The sequence below is a fragment of the Pavona decussata genome, unplaced genomic scaffold (assembly GCF_977016875.1).
Source record: "Pavona decussata unplaced genomic scaffold, jaPavDecu1.1 SCAFFOLD_48, whole genome shotgun sequence".
Taxonomy (NCBI): Eukaryota; Metazoa; Cnidaria; class Anthozoa; order Scleractinia; family Agariciidae; genus Pavona; species Pavona decussata.
This window is the reverse complement of record NW_028145470.1, coordinates 1,646,583-1,661,383: the sequence shown is the minus strand read 5'-3', so window position 1 is coordinate 1,661,383 and position 14,801 is coordinate 1,646,583. Positions and strand designations below refer to the sequence as shown.

The 14,801-nt window shown below is 41.4% G+C and overlaps 2 long non-coding RNA genes and 1 pseudogene across 3 annotated transcripts in view; 1 reads left to right on the top strand and 2 right to left on the bottom strand.

Annotated features, from left to right (window-relative positions):
• Nucleotides 1-702: 702 nt before the first annotated feature.
• LOC146481694 (uncharacterized) overlaps nt 703-14,801 on the bottom strand; it is an 18,840-nt gene continuing 4,741 nt past the window's right edge. Inside the window, exon 2 of the long non-coding RNA XR_014864336.1 lies at nt 703-4,679. This is a non-coding gene — a long non-coding RNA (uncharacterized LOC146481694). The remainder of the gene's footprint in view (nt 4,680-14,801) is intronic.
• LOC146481693 (uncharacterized) overlaps nt 4,838-14,801 on the top strand; it is a 15,525-nt gene continuing 5,561 nt past the window's right edge. Inside the window, exon 1 of the long non-coding RNA XR_014864346.1 lies at nt 4,838-5,323. This is a non-coding gene — a long non-coding RNA (uncharacterized LOC146481693). The remainder of the gene's footprint in view (nt 5,324-14,801) is intronic.
• The window catches only part of LOC146481692 (uncharacterized), a 21,098-nt pseudogene continuing 14,236 nt past the window's right edge, over nt 7,940-14,801 (bottom strand). Inside the window, exon 4 of the transcript XR_014864318.1 lies at nt 7,940-13,172. The product of XR_014864318.1 is annotated as an uncharacterized LOC146481692 (transcript). The remainder of the gene's footprint in view (nt 13,173-14,801) is intronic.

Sequence of the window (14,801 nt, the reverse complement as noted above, 5' to 3'; positions counted from 1 at the left end):
ATTTTCTTGAAAATCGCGTTGGTAGTATTTTGCAAATATAGCATATGTGAATGCTATTTGGCATGAGGTTTCGGCATCTCTCTGATTGATCAATCAACCTTAAAGTCTAAATTTAAGTAGCAATGTTTTTTCGTTTTGGTTTTGTGTCACACCGTATCCTGTTCACTAAATAACTAAGTATCATCTGCCTTAGCTATTTGAAAACATTAATTTTTCCAAAACTGTTTTTGATAATTTTGTTTGTTTGTATATTTATTTTCCACTAATTGTTTGTTGATTGATTTCCGAGATTTGTCAATTTCTATTTTTTCATCAAAGAACCCTTGTCACGTAACAAGAGTATACCATAGGAGTACAGTGAAACCCTGTCATTACAGACACCTTTAGAATCAGATCAGTAAAGTGTTAGTGTTATTGGATTGTCCTAATTAAGTGGGTAGGAGCAAGAAAACTGCCTGACATAACAAGGTGTCCATAAAGAGGAGTTCAACTGTTCAACCTAATGTCTGATGTTTGTTGTGTTTTGGTGATACCATTAACAACAAGTGCTGTGATGTTGACTAATATACAGCCCCTGTTTATCGAAGCCTTTTAAGAGCAAACACTTTTTCTGGCTTTTAGATTTTGTTTTGTGGTGGGTGAAACAAAAACTGGAAAAGGTGTCTGTTCTTGCAGTCTATGTCAATCTCAAGTTTTCCTTTATTTTATTTTTCCAACAAATTTAGCATGATTTCATGGGTGCGTTTGACACATTGGAGTCTGTAATAGAGGATTACAAACTTGCAGTGAGATAACAACAGCCAGAGCCTTGCATGTGAGGTACTGTGGAAGAATAAAATAACAATGACATAAGAAGAATATCTTTTTACTATCCATTACTGGCCCACCATCCGGACACTCTGCCAATCAAGGAGCATGTTTACTCCCCCTGGATGGGACGCTAGAGCATCACAGGATACCTGGCATGAAGTGACTAGGAGTTTGTTGGGATGCTAGTCCATCACAGAATCTCCAGCATGAAGTGACAAGGAGGTTTACTACTCCCCCATGGATGGGATACTAGTCCATCACAGGATACCCAGCATGAAGTCACTAGGAATATTACTACTCCCGCCTCGATGGGATACTAGTCCATCACAGAATACCCAGCATGAAGTGACTAGGTGTATTACTACTCCCCCCTGGATGGGATGCTAGTCCATTACAGGATACCCAGCATGAAGTGACTAGGGGTATTACTACTCCCCCTGGATGGGATGCTAGTCCATCATGGGATACCCAGCATGAAGTGACTAGGGGTATTACTACTCCTCCCTGGATGGGATGCTAGTCCATCACAGGATACCCAGCATGAAGTGACAAGGAGTATTGCTACTCCCCCCTGGATGGGATACTAGTCCATCACAGGATACCCAGCATGAAGTGACTAGGAGCATTACTACTCCCCCCTGAATGGGATACTAGTCCATCACAGGATACTCAGCATGAAGTGACTAGGAGCATTACTACTCCCCCGTGGATGGGATACTAGTCCATCACAGGATACCCAGCATGAAGTGACTAGGAGCATTACTACTCCCCACTGGATGGGATACTAGTCCATCACAGGATACCCAGCATGAAGTGACTAGGAGTAATACTACTCCCCCCTGGATGGGATGCATATGAAGCAAAGACACCAAGGAATATTCATACCAAAAGAATCAGCCATATTTTCACATAGGATCACTGTAATGATCTGTTATATCAAATGAACGAAGCAAGTATTTTCACATAGTACGTTATATCTTCCTTTTAGAGGCTCCCCTATACTTTTATCGTGAAAGGTGTAATTTCCCTTCTCCAGACAATTTTTTACGTACACGTGAAAGCGGTTTTGGAATTAAACGTGACACGTGAACGAACAAGTGAACTATATTGTATTTCGTGAATTAATTCAAAGGTCCTCAAAATTATTTTAGCGCTCTGGGCCGAGTTGTTCATAGCCTGTAGGCGTTAACGCAAAAAAAAAAAAAAAAAAAAAACGCCTGTTCTGCAGGCTAAGTTGTTCAAAACCCGATTAAGCTAATCCTGGGTTAACGTGAACTTTAATTCGAGTTTAATTACTAATCAACAGAGAGCCTTCAAAAGGTTTTTGTCCCTCAGTTTTGACTTTTTTAACGAGCGCGATGAAAACCTCGGTTAATCGGCCCTCGAATAACCGGGCCCTGGTGTATGGCCTGCGCAATATAACTGACTTTCCGTCATCTTTTTTTTGCGTGATGATATTTGACAGACAATTAGATAATCTAAAAAAAAGCAAGGCTGATTTCACGGTCAGGGAAGTATGTTTTCCAATATTTCGAAAGGCACGGCCTTTCTTTTTCAGGGTATGTTTGAGACTGACCCTGTGGCAAGATACGTTACAATTTTAAACAGTTAACCATAGATACGTGAAAAAATAAGCTAAAGTTACATAAACAAAACGTTACAATTTGAAATTTGAAAATACAACTGGTAAATAGGTATAAGCAAATTAGCTAACGTTACAACGTGGGAGACGAAAACAAAATACGAAAGTTTGACCTCTCCTTGGGTCGAGACCCTACGTCATCTTTTTTGTCGCGTTATTCGATTCTTACGTGCTGTGAGAATGTCTTCTTTGTGACATGAGTAACATGGGACCCCAAGATACAGGGAGGCTTTGCCCGAAAGGGGTATCTTTTTCACGCTTCAGGTATATAAAAGGGTAGGGATTTCACGAGTCGAAGTATATGAAAGGGTAGGGAAATCTGTCATTTAGGTACTTAAAAGGGCCTTTCATTATTTTCCAATGGAAGGTATACGAAAGGGGTACCTTTTCTGCCAAAATGGTATATAAAAGGGTAAGGGGTCGGACCTCGGGGCGGAGCCTCCCCGTGTTACATTTTTTTGAGTACCCCCTTCCCCCCGGGGTCCTACTATCCCGTGCCATCAAATTCCATTAGCTTCTGGGACATTCCCTTTCTTCCAACCTTACCAGCTCAAATGAGTGACGAGAACCAGTAATACACTAGAGAATGGGCTCACGATAACGGGGAAAGTGAACATCAGAAAACTGTCGGCAAGAAACCACTAAATACAAGGCGGGTTCCCTTCCCCTTGATATGTACGAAAGTCATCAAACAATTGGTGAAAGAATACAGTTCGAGACCCCTTCCTCTGATAACCCAGATGAAAACCAATCGCTTGAGTCCTCTGTTACGGACCTCAATCTTTGGGTGTTTTGTTTTTTATGGCAAACGATTGGACGAATGCAGCGATGGAAGTGATTCAAGTGACCGAGAGACTGATATTGACCAAGAAAGCGAATGGAACTTGTCCTTCTTGAGAACTGCTCGGTCTGGGAGAAGCATTACAATTTTCTAATCAAATCTAAGTTAGTTTAACAGTGATAGACTCCGTGACAGCCCCATTATAACCTGCTTGACGTGACACGCTGCACCCACTTATTAGTGGGGAGGAGCGTTGCGTGACGACACTAAAAACGGCTGCGAGGGACACTACACACAAAGAGGTGAGCCAAAATATTTATACGAGAAAAAGTTGTCCTAGCCTGCTTCAATATTGAGGGGTTTGCGGGAAAGCATTTCCTCTCCCCTCCCCCGCCTCTTATATTTCTTTCGCTCTCGTGTCAATTTTTGCACCTTCAAACACAAAACAAAACCCACGGAGGCGCTTGCTACGCATGCAAAAAAGCGAGCCAAAGTGTTTATATGAGAAAAAGTTATCCTAACCTACTTCAAAATTTGAGGGTTAGTTCCTCTCTGTCTCCTCTCCCCTCCCCCGAAGGCTAGAATTGTCACGCGGTTAATCGGGTCCCCCTACAATCGGAAAAGTTTTCCGTTGGTATTAAAGGTGACCCGACCTGGCGGGTCACCTGGCTACCGGGTCGAGTGGACTCCAAATAAACAGACCCTTGAGTAAGCACATGGTTTGGACTGAACGAACTGAGAACAGACTCAAGATGGATTTGATGAAAATGATTGCTAACCGCGAGTGTGATCAGAATCTAATTTCTCCATAGAGTATCACTACTTGATCAAGTATATAGGACAAGAGATTATACAAATTGATCGCCAAACATGAAATGTCTTGATTTTGTAAAAATTCTCTCAACTGTTGTCGTAAGAACACGGAGGAGAAGTTCAAACTTTCTCGAATAAAAAAAGCGCGCGAAATTTTCGGCCATGGAAACTGTAAGTGAATTTGTATTTGCGTACCAACCGTGTATCTTTGCAACGAGGAATGTGAATAGACCCTTCTTTTCATGATACGTGTACTCAAGTAGAACAGACCAAGTTTCACTAGATCAACTATATCTTTAATGTTATTTTCCACACAGTCTCGATCAGCCTTTTTTTTGTACATCTCATCTTCAAACACTACCAGTAAATTTAACTGTACAAAATGTTTAATTTCGAAATCGGTAAAATTACTTAATAAAGTTCAACTTTTCTGACCAATCAATCTCAATCAGTTCTATCATACAACTCGTTTTGATTCAATCTAAAACTAATACTAGTAAAGCTTGCTATATAAAAAAATTCTGATATTGGTAATTAGAAATAACTTTTTAGCGTGTACCCATGCCTTAAGCTCTTGATAGTCGCCATTTACTTCGATCTCGAGCCAGTTCTTCTGCCTCTCAAGAACGGGGGCTAGGGGGGGGGGGGGGGGGGGTGGGTGAATTCCAAGGAGTTTAAGGTTGGCTTGTGCTACAAAGTTCGCTCAATCTGGGTCACATTTCACACTACACATGTCATTTTCCATACTCGTTTACAGACCTGGGACCAGATTCTTAAAGCTCCACCCCCCCCCCCCCCCCCATCCCCCCAAGAAAAAAAGTTAATAGCGATACGTTTATTCAAAACGTCCAAAAACTAAAATTGCAATAAAACCGACTAGAAAAGCAGTTTAAGAGGTGCGCCTTTGATAACGAATTTTCCTAAAAGAGGATTAAAAGCTAGAAAATAATTTACAAAAAAGGCTAAGAAATTCCAAATATACTGAGGAAGATTAAACGATTTTTTATAAGCCATCCTTGACGGAATGAGAAAATATTACAGACCTTTAGATTTGAATACGAGTATGAGATTTAGGATGAGTACGACTTTGAAATTTCAAAACAGCGAGTTCCACAGAACTTTGGCTCTTTCCTGTTATTAACCAACAATAAGAAGGCTGAAGAAAGAGAATTAGTAGGGAAAGAGAATATCTAAAGCGCCCAAACTGGATTTGTAAAGTCCTACTCGTGGTCAAAGCTAAAGGTTCCTATTTTTTGGATACACAAGAACAATTTAAGGTGGCTGGCGGTCAAAACCGGAAACCGATGAAAACAGCTTAAACAATGATGTTACATATTTATATTTCCAAGATCTTTTGAAAAAGACGAGACTCTTTGCAGGTGAGGATTCACGAAATTAAGAAAAGTTTTCGCTGCGCTTAAGCTTCGTGGTTTTCATGAAAATCACCTTAAACAGAGAGCTATACCGCATTGCTACGCATTCGATACAAATTTCTACAGGATACCCTTTCGCAGTCTTTCTACCACCCTCTTACAATATTCACAATGCCTTTTCCTCTGCTTCATTTAATCAATAAGATGAGCGAAGTGACCCGTGCTTCACCTCAGCTTAAAAGAAGTGGGTGCAGCCTGGTTATAACTTACATTATTGGTTTTGAACGTCTATAATGGTTTTAGTCGTTTCCTTCTGTTCGTTCTTGTTGTTCCGATTGTTCCAGTGTTTCTGCGGTTCCATTCAAATCGTTCCGATAGTTTCGGAGGTTTCCTTCTGACTTCCCCCTGGTTTCCGCACGCGCCAGTAAAACACGCCGCAAATCGCTCAGAGGTGAAGGGTATTAAAAGGAGCAGTAATACAACAGATGGAACAAAAACAGACAAATTTAACCTGAAGATTCCTTTGGACGAAAGCTTTCCGTTAGAACTACTCGCACTGAAGACACAATAATGAAGTCAAATAGACCTTTGTTCTGACAGTTGCATGCAAGAAATCACTTGCTAAAGAGCGTGAAATAAAGCACCCGTAAAATACCACAATCAAACAAGAACGCAACTATGCCTGTGGCTTGTGACCGTTGTTCTAGAGAAGCAGTTTTCAAGATACTCATAACTTGTTGCCACGAGGGCATGCTCTTCGCCGAAAATCTTTTTCCAAATCATCAGCACCTTCTCGTAAAGTTCTTTAGCCTGATTATATTCTCCAATCCTGCAGTAGACTTTTCCCAGATTGCCATAACTTGTTGCCACGTGCCCGTGCTCTTCGCCGAAAATCTTTTTCTGAATCATCAGCGGCTTCTCGTAAAGTTCTTTGGCCTGATTGCATTCTCCAATTGTATTGTACACATTTCCCAGAATACTATAACTTGTTGCCACGTGCGCATGCTCTTCGCCGAAAATCTTTTTCCGAATCATCAGCGGCTTCTCGTAAAGTTCTTTGGCCTGATTATATTCTCTAGTTTTATTGTACACAATTCCCAGATTACTATAATTTGTGGCCACGTGCTCATGCTCTTCGCCGAAAATCTTTTTCTGAATCATCGGTGCTTTCTCGTAAAGTTCTTTGGCCTAATTATATTCTCCAATGATGTGGTACACATTTCCCAGATTACTATAACTTACTGCCACGTGCGCTTGCTCTTCGCCGAAAATCTTTTTCTGAATCATCAGCGCCTACTCGTAAAGTTCTTTGGCCTGATTATATTCTCCAATGCTGTTCTACACAATTCCCAGATTACAATAACTTGCTGCCACGTGCGCTTGCTCTTCGCCGAAAATCTTTTTCTGAATCATCAGCGCCTTTTCGTAAAGTTCTTTGGCCCGATTATATTCTCCAATGCTGTGGTACACATTTCCCAGATTACTACAACTTGTTGCCACGTGCGCATGCTCTTTGCCGAAAATCTTTTTGTAAATCATCAGCGCCTTCTCGTAAAGTTCTTTGGCCTGATTATATTCTCCAATGCTGTGGTACACATTTCCCAGATTACTATCACTTGTTGCCACGTGCGCATGCTCCTCGCCGAAAATCTTTTTCTGAATCATCAGCGCCTTCTCGTAAAGTTCTTTGGCCCGATTATATTCTCCAATGCTGTGGTACACATTTCCCAGATTACTACAACTTGTTGCCACGTGCGCATGCTCTTTGCCGAAAATCTTTTTGTAAATCATCAGCGCCGTCTCGTAAAGTTCTTTGGCCTGATTATATTCTCCAATGCTGTAGTACACTTCTCCCAGATTATCATAACTTGTTGCCACGTGTGCATGCTGTTCGCCGAAAATCTTTTGCCAAATCATCAGCGCCTTCTTGTAAAATTCTTTGGCCTGATTGTATTCTCCAATGCTGTCGTACACATTTCCCAGATTACTATAACTTGTCGCTACGTGGGCATGCTCTTCGCCGAAAATCTTTTTCTGAATCATCAGCGCCTTTTCGTAAAGTTGTTTGGCCTGATTATATTCTCCAATGCTGTGGTACACATTTCCCAGATTACTATAACTTGTTGCCACGTGCGCATGCTCCTCGCCAAAAATCTTTTTCTGAATCATCATCGCCTTCTCGTAAAGTTCTTTGGCCTGATTATATTCTCCAATGCTGTGGTACACATTTCCCAGATTACTACAACTTGTTGGCACGTGCGCATGCTGTTCGCCGAAAATCTTTTTCTAAATCATCAGCGCCTTCTCGTGAAGTTCTTTGGCCCGATTATATTCTCCAATGCTGTGGTACACATTTCCCAGATTACTACAACTTGTTGCCACGTGTGCATGCCCTTTGCCGAAAATCTTTTTGTGAATCATCAGCGCCTTCTCGTAAAGTTGTTTGGCCTGATTGTAATCTCCAATGCCGTAGTACACACTTCCCAGGATACCATAACTTGCTCCTATGGAGGCATGCTTTTCGCCGAATATCGTTTTCTCAATCATCAGCCCTTTTTCAATAAACGCTTTAGCTTGATTATGTTTTCCAATGCCATCATACACTAATCCGCTCAAACTTAAAATCCTAGCTTTGAGTGAGTTTCCTTCTCGCAAATTATCGTCTAAGTTTTTTGGCCTGATTCCATTCTCCAATTGTATTGTACAGATTTCCCAGAATACTATAACTTGTTGCCACGTGCGCATGCTCTTCGCCGAAAATCTTTTTCCGAATCATCAGCGGCTTCTCGTAAAGTTCTTTGGCCTGATTATATTCTCTAGTTTTATTGTACACAATTCCCGGATTACTATAATTTGTGGCCACGTGCTCATGCTCTTCGCCGAAAATCTTTTTGTTAATCATCAGTGCTTTGTCGTAAAGTTCTTTGGCCTGATTATATTCTCCAATGCTGTAGTACACATTTCCCAGATTACTATAACTTACTGCCACGTGCGAATGCTCTTCGCCGAAAATCTTTTTTCTGAATCATCAGCGCCTTCTCGTAGAGTTCTTTGGCCTGATCATATTCTCCAATGCTGTTGTACACACTGCCCAGATTACAATAACTTGCTGCCACGTGCGCATGCTGTTCGCCGAAAATCTTTTTCTCAATCATCAGCGCCTTCTCGTAAAGTTCTTTGGCCTGATTGTATTCTCCAATGCTGTGGTACACATTTCCCAGTTGACCATAACTTGTTGCCACGTGCGCATGCTCTTCCCTAAAAATCTTTTTCTGAATCATCAGCGCCTTCTCGTAAAGTTGTTTGGCCTGATTATATTCTCCAATGCTGTGGTACACATTTCCCAGATTACTACAACTTGTTGCCACGTGCGCATGCTGTTCGCCGAAAATCTTTTTTCGAATCATCAGCGCCTTCTCGTAAAGTTCTTTGGCCTGATTATATTCTCCAATGCTGTGGTACACATTTCCCAGTTGACCATAACTTGTTGCCACGTCCGCATGCTCTTCGCTAAAAATCTTTTTTCGAATCATCAGCGCCGTCTCGTAAAGTTCTTTGGCCTGATTATATTCTCCAATGCTGTGGTACACGTTTCCCAGTTGACCATAACTTGTTGCCACGTGCGCATGCTCTTCCCTAAAAATCTTTTTCTGAATCATCATCGCCTTCTCGTAAAGTTCTTTGGCCTGATTATATTCTCCAATGCTGTAGTACACATTTCCCAGATTACCATAACTTGTTGCCACGTGCGCATGCTGTTCGCCGAAAATCTTTTTCTCAATCATCAGCGCCTTCTCGTAAAGTTCTTTGGCCTGATTATATTCTCCAATGCTGTAGTACACATCTCCCAGATTACTACAACTTGTTGCCACGTGCGCATGCTGTTCGCCGAAAATCTTTTTCTCAATCATCAGCGCCTTCTCGTAAAGTTCTTTGGCCTGATTATATTCTCCAATGCTGTAGTACACATCTCCCAGATTACTACAACTTGTTGCCACGTGCGCATGCTGTTCGCCGAAAATCTTTTTCTGAATCATCAGCGCCTTCTCGTAAAGTTCTTTGGCCTGATTATATTCTCCAATGCTGTAGTACACATCTCCTAGATTACCATAACTTGTTGCCACGTGCGCATGCTGTTCGCCGAAAATCTTTTTCTCAATCATCAGCGCCTTCTCGTAAAGTTCTTTGGCCTGATTATATTCTCCAATGCTGTAGTACACATCTCCCAGATTACCATAACTTGTTGCCACGTGCGCATGCTGTTCGCCGAAAATCTTTTTCTCAATCATCAGCGCCTTCTCGTAAAGTTCTTTGGCCTGATTATATTCTCCAATGTTGTCGTACACATTTCCCAGATTACTATAACTTGTCGCCACGTGCGCATGCTCTTCGCCGAAAATCTTTTTCTGAATCATCAGTGCCTTCTCGTAAAGTTCTTTGGCCTGATTATATTCTCCCATACTGTAGTACACATCTCCCAGATTACCATAACTTGTTGCCACGTGCGCGTGCTGTTCGCCGAAAATCTTTTTCTGAATCATCAGCGCCTTCTCGTTAAGTTCTTTGGCCTGATTGTATTCTCCAATGCTGTAGTACACATCTCCCAGATGACCATAACTTGTTGCCACGTGCGCATGCTCCACGCCGAAAATTTTTTTTCGAATCATCAGCGCCTTCTCGTAAAGTTCTTTGGCCTGATTATATTCTCCAATGCTGTAGTACACATCTCCCAGATTACCATAACTTGTTGCCACGTGCGCATGCTGTTCGCCGAAAATCTTTTTGTGAATCATCAGCGCCTTCTCGTAAAGTTCTTTGGCCTGATTATATTCTCCAATGCTGTGGTACACATTTCCCACATTATTACAACTTGTTGCCACGTGCGCATGCTCTTCGCCGAAAATCTTTTTCTGAATCATCAGCGCCTTCTCGTAAAGTTCTTTGGCCTGATTATATTCTCCAATCCTGTGGTACACATTTCCCACATTATTACAATTCGTTGCCACGTGCGCATGCTCTTCGCCGAAAATCTTTTTCTGAATCATCAGCGCCTGCTCGTAAAGTTCTTTGGCCTGATTATATTCTCCAATGCTGTGGTACACATTTCCCAGATTACTATAACTTGTTGCTACGTGCGCATGCTGTTCGCCGAAAATCTTTTTCTGAATCATCAGCGCCTTCTCGTAAAGTTGTTTGGCCTGATTATATTCTCCAATGCTGTGGTACACATTTCCCAGATTACTATAATTTTTCGCCACGTGCACATGCTCTTTACCGAAAATCTTTTTGTGAATCATCAGCGCCTTTTCGTAAAGTTCTTTTGCCTGATTGTAATCTCCAATGCCGTAGTACACACTTCCCAGGTTACCATAACTTGCTCCTATGGAGGCATGCTCCTCGCCGAATATCGTTTTCCCAATCATCAGCCCTTTTTCAATAAACGCTTTAGCTTGATTATGTTTTCCAATGCCATTATACACTACTCCGCTCAAACTTAAAATCTCAGCTTTTAGTGAGGCTCCTTTCAAATTATCGTCTATGTTCTGCAGTAAGCTACACGCTAAATCCACAGTGTATTTTGCAAATGGAAAATCAGACAAACCCTGACAAGCATACGCCAAAGAACCTAACCATTCAACAACTTCATCATCAGTTATGAAAGGTACCAGCAGGTTTACAAGTGGAGTTTCATGTGAAACAAAAGGAGGCGTTATTATGTGCTCAAGAAGAGATTTGCAATGATGCGTTAGTTTGTTAAGCAATGCATAATTTTCCATCTCTGCTGGAAGGAGGAATTTAAAAACCTTGACTGCGTCTGCCATGTTGTGAAATTTCTCCGGTGATTCCATTTTACAAATGGTGCCTTGTTTTAACACTGTATGAACAATGTTATGCAAACCTAAAAAGGTGTCTTCAACATCTTCATCAGCTGAGACAAGAATTAAGGAAGATTTTAAAATTTTTGCTTTAATTAACTCCTCTGGTTGATCTGTAATGCGCCCTTTTACGAACTCTACAACGGCGTCAAGTGGGAGAACATCGCAAGCACAGAGTGCAAAGAAAGAAAATGTCTGATGAAGAACATCATCAGTTTCAATAGCTCTTTTCAAAGCCATTTCTACTGCCTCCTTGATTGTTTTTGAATAAGCTGAACTCTCTTTCGCAAGAACATTTTCAGTCGCTTCTCGTTGGCTGTTTGTTAGCCCTTCCAGGTAGTTTGTCCAACTATATTTTGGAGAACCGTTCTTTACAACAGTTTGGACGTAATAACCAGCAGCTGCTAAGGCCAGTGGTTGATGATCCAGGACTTTGGCAACATTTTCCACTGTTTGAGCTTGGTCAGGAAGTTGTGACACTTTTTCCAACAACTCCATTGCGTCTTCTAGCTGCATTCCTTTACTGAATGATTCATGGTACACGTGTGGTGCATTACGGGGAAGTGCAGAGCTATCTTGAGTAGTGATTAACAGTTGTCCGTGGCCCCATTCCTCGTCGCCAATTTGAGGTAGAAAACTGCGGACTAGGGTCGAGTCGATAACGTTATCCGCTATTATCAGCCAACTGGAGTATCTTTGAACCTGCGGCAAAATCAAGCGAATAACCTGCTGAATGGTTTCACCTGGCTTTTCTCTTTTTGAGGTTTCTAGGTTAGTCAAGGCATATTCTGTAATTCCAAGGTGTCTACCGAGGGTGATGTAAGAGTTCGCAAGTGTCTCGATACATTCTGCGTTCAATGTTGCAACAAACGTCATGTCTTCAGCATTATCTGATCTCTTTGAAAAGAACTCGGATCCAAGTTGACGGGCAAGTTGACTTTTGCCACATCCAGGATTTCCTGACAGATAAATCGTGCTAACTGCTCCGTTGGAACCACTGCGAAGTTCCTGCATTTTGTTTGAGATTCTTTCAATATCACTGGAACGTCTGATGAGTTCGTGTGGAGGTTTTAATGCAAGAAAGCAAAATGGCTCAAGCTTTGAGTTTATTTCATGTGTTAGAGTCTTGTTTTGTTCTTTCGCGGACTGCAGATCAACTTGCGTGCTCACAAGTGTGTTCTTTGTTAACTTCAAGTCAGATTTTGTTTGGTCCAAGTAAGATTTTGTTTGGTCCAAGTCAGATTTTGTTTGGTCCAAGTCAGATTTTGTCTGGTCTAAGTCAGATTTTGTTTGGGTTAATTCATGTTTTGCCTTGTCCACTTCAGTTTGGAGACCATGGACTTTCTTCTTAAAGTTCTCTACCTCATCAGTTGGAAAGTTTGTCTGGTTCTTAACGTCTTCGGTGTCCTTAACCGGAAGGCCCAACGAATTCAGAGCATTTATCACTGTTCCTACGTCTTTATTGAAATCGGCGTCACTAAGGTCAGCCTTGGTCATATGCGCAATACCGTTACGAACTTGTCGAAGATCATCAACAGCTTTACGGACCGCTGGTGCAACAGTAGAGCCAATGGCATGTGAGTAAAGTATAGCTGAGAACAAACACGTACAGTCCCACTCGGCCGTGTTTCCATTCCGTACGGTATTCAGACACTGAGTTTTCATTGATGTCTTCTTACCTTTTTTAGTTTCTTTCATGTAGAAGTCCATTCCATTCTTCGCGGTATCCTGCCATTTTCCATACGCAGTTGCACTGTAGAGGAAATCCCATTCTTGTTTGAAGATCTTTCGTAAGCAATCAGGAAGCAAGTTGAAGGCAATGAAACAGAGTCGAAAGAAGTTTAATTGCTCCGGTGAGTACCCCATTGCAGGTAAAACTGCGGGAAATGGAAAGGAATAATTACAATAAACGAGAAGGTAAATTAAAAAGGAATTGAGTAGGCAATCAGATTAAATCAAATCCGCATCTCCAGATAATTTTTCTCCAAACTGTGACCCTATTTCAGACCAAAAAATTGGAATTTTCCGGTACCTTTTTTAAGATCTGGGATTAAAAGTCATATCTATTTTCAGACCTGGGGCCCGTTTCTCAAAAGTCCCGGTAACTTACCGGGCCCGATAAGTGATTTTGGTGATAAATGTTTCTTAACAGAAGTCAATTTTTGTTAGCTTTGAATACTGAAATTTAAAATCTTATAATTCTATGAAAACACTGGCCAACATGGCCAATTACCATGTCTGTAATCACTGTGTAATCGGCGAATGAACATTTCAAAATATACTTATCGGGCCCGGTAAGTTACCCGGACTTTCGAGAAACGGACCCCTGGTCCCTATTATCTGTATTACCCATACCTATTTTCAGACTTTCAGACAAAAATCGCAAAAATCTATGCATGTACCTATTTTCAGTCCAAAACGGCTAAAAGAATCTATACACTTTGTCGCCGCACACACCTATGTAGCTTATGCAGGGAAGCACTCCTTGGATTTCAGCCTCTAAACCGGGGCTAATTGAGATCAAAATCCATAGTTTACATCTCTAAAAGAGACGACAACAATCCCCACCCCTTTTTTATACGGGAGCCCCCCTCCCCCCTCCCCATTCTCCAACCCGGGATATGGAAATCGCTGGTTTCGAGTCTCACCGAATCACTATCTTCATGAACGTTTGTCAGAGTGCTAATGCTCGAAACGTCAGCACTAATATCTCTTTATGGTGGCCAATTTTACCTTTAGTTATCAACTCTTTTGAAAAACCAGACTTTCGTTTCTACTCCCCACCGACCCAGTTTTCTTTAGTTTCTTATCCAATCGTTATCTTCATGTGCGTGCGTGTGTGGGCGGATTCAGTTTCCGTCCATCAAAACTGCGTTAGATCAAAGGTCAGAAGTTTGTCTTCAAGTTTCCACACCATTGATACTAGTGATTTCTTGAGCATTCGTTTATAATGGAAATCTTCTTATATGATGAATACTAGCCTGTGAACAGTCCCCCAAGTGGGGTATAGAGCGAAGACAAAAATCGAGCTTGGAGTGGGGACGAGAAACATACCGCGCTCCGCTCTCCCGGCTAGCCGATTTTTCTTTTCGCCCTATATCCATTAATATCCCAATTAATACCAACACAGTGTAGTTATGCTTAAGCATAAAGCGATATTTTATAAGTGCCGCGGTTAGTTTCAAGACGGTTTCTCCTCGTGATGTGTTTTTTCCTTGTGTTTTTGATGTTTGTGTCGATTAAACGCCTCTATTTATCGAGTGTTGTGATTGCTAGAACATTTTCCAAAAACGATAAAAATTTGAGAACTAAACTTGCTAAAAATTAAGATAAAGTGACAACTTTCTACAGAAACTTATTCCTCTGTCAATTGATCATCACTGATTTAGACATACGTTACGCTCCCTTGTGCTAACATTTATTACAAACAGTGCTTGAGGAAGTCGCTCTTTAGTGATCTTTTAAATAGTATTCCGGATTTTCTTGGAAAGACAGGAAATGGGAGG